General features: G+C 45.2%; 1 long non-coding RNA gene across 1 annotated transcript in view; it reads right to left on the minus strand.

Moving 5' to 3' along the window:
* Positions 1-709: 709 nt before the first annotated feature.
* Positions 710-1650, minus strand: part of LOC140385983 (uncharacterized) — a 7205-nt gene continuing 6264 nt past the window's right edge. Inside the window, exon 2 of the long non-coding RNA XR_011933502.1 lies at positions 710-1012. This is a non-coding gene — a long non-coding RNA (uncharacterized lncRNA). The remainder of the gene's footprint in view (positions 1013-1650) is intronic.

Here is a 1650-nt window from a genome sequence, read left to right on the forward strand (position 1 = left end):
AGAGGGTGAGAGTTATGAAGGGCAGTCTGAGAATGAATATTAAGTGGTAGTTCTTTATATAGAATGCAGCCCTGGTGCTCCTAGTGCAGTGCTGTAAGCATGGGAATACATATCTTGTCACGTCGGGCACTTGTGACAAATTGCAGGCCCGTGAATGAGGCACCGTCGAGATATGGGAACGCATATGAATGTGCTTTTGTCAGGAATGTTATAAAGGAAGATTCATCCCAAAGGGTTAGCAAAGGTTGGCAGGAAGGATGGCTGGAGGACACTGGTTTCATTTAACTGTGATGTAACTGGAAGCCAGCAGGGCATGTAATCTGTAAGAATGAAATCAATATGCAGAAGGACCTTTCTTGTAATCGGGGAGCTAGACGTGACTGTTGCCAATCTTCAGCAAATTCAGCAGTCCAAAGATGCACAAGTTAGGTGGATTGGCCGTGTTATATTGCCCCTTAGTGTCCAAAGGTTAGGTGGGGTTACAGGGTTACAGGGATAGGGCGGAAGAGTGGGCCTAGGTAGGGTGCTCTTTCAGAGGATTGGTGCAGATTCGATGGGCTGAATGGCCTCCTTCTGCACTGTTGGTATTCTAGGATTCTATGGAATGCTCAATGCCGGTGAATTAAATTCCTTTTCCATTATTCCACCAGAGGCATAAACCAATTTCGCATAAATGGGTTAATGTCAGACTGAAATAGCAAAGAAAGGCTCGTGTTAAGCGTTTACCTGCGACTATTGCCTAAAGAGATGTCCAGGCTCTTGTGATCAATTGATTCACATCCCTAAGGTCAGTAAGTGAGCTTAATCAAAGAGCGATCTTTAACATGGACGGTGCCATAATGTTCAGCGGTCAGGTGTTTATTTTTTTGTTATCGCAGACGCCTTTTGAAAGCCCAATTCAAAAGGACAACATGTCACTCGGTGCTACTGTTCTGGCCCAATCTGTTCGTTTCCAAAGCCTGCTGTTAGAGCCCTTATCGCAGTGGCTTCACAGTGTCCGGGTCGCTGACATCTGGAAAATGAAGACAGCAAAAAAAAAAAATGTTCAAAAGTATTTGGGCTGGCTTAAAAGACACCGGTAAGAAAATGCCCCCCCCCCCCCCCCCACCCCCCCCCCCCCCCCCCCCCCACCCCACCAAACAAATCTGGTCACACACCAAGATTAAATGAATCATCGTGGTGAGCTTCCAACAATTGAACCCATTTGCGGCCCTTCAAGGAGGCTCTCCAAATCAGACTTCTTTTTTTCAGGCACAAATGCATTGAGGTACCTCTTAAAAGCTTTGAATGACCAGAGAATGTACAATTTACTCAGAAACTGAATGCGTACTCTATGAGACCAATAAATGGTTATGTTTAGTTGTTTAAAGCCATTTACAGTTGTTACTCAGAAGTGGTGGACTTCTAAGCCAATCTTATCAAAAATGCTCATTTGATGTGATCCCACCCAATTCCAGCTGTTTTAATAACCAGTAGTTTGGTGGCACGAGCTGCACATTTTTGCCAACCTTTGGGTAAAGCGGTTCCCTCTGAGATCCCCATTTGATTTCTGATGCCTATCTTAGATTGATAGCGAGCTCCACACACACACTCTCTGGGCCTATTCTATCAAAAACATCCCTGCACCTCTACTTCCCCTCCTAGTGGTTT

Source organism: Scyliorhinus torazame, chromosome 11, assembly GCF_047496885.1.
Source record: "Scyliorhinus torazame isolate Kashiwa2021f chromosome 11, sScyTor2.1, whole genome shotgun sequence".
NCBI classification, from domain to species: domain Eukaryota; kingdom Metazoa; phylum Chordata; class Chondrichthyes; order Carcharhiniformes; family Scyliorhinidae; genus Scyliorhinus; species Scyliorhinus torazame.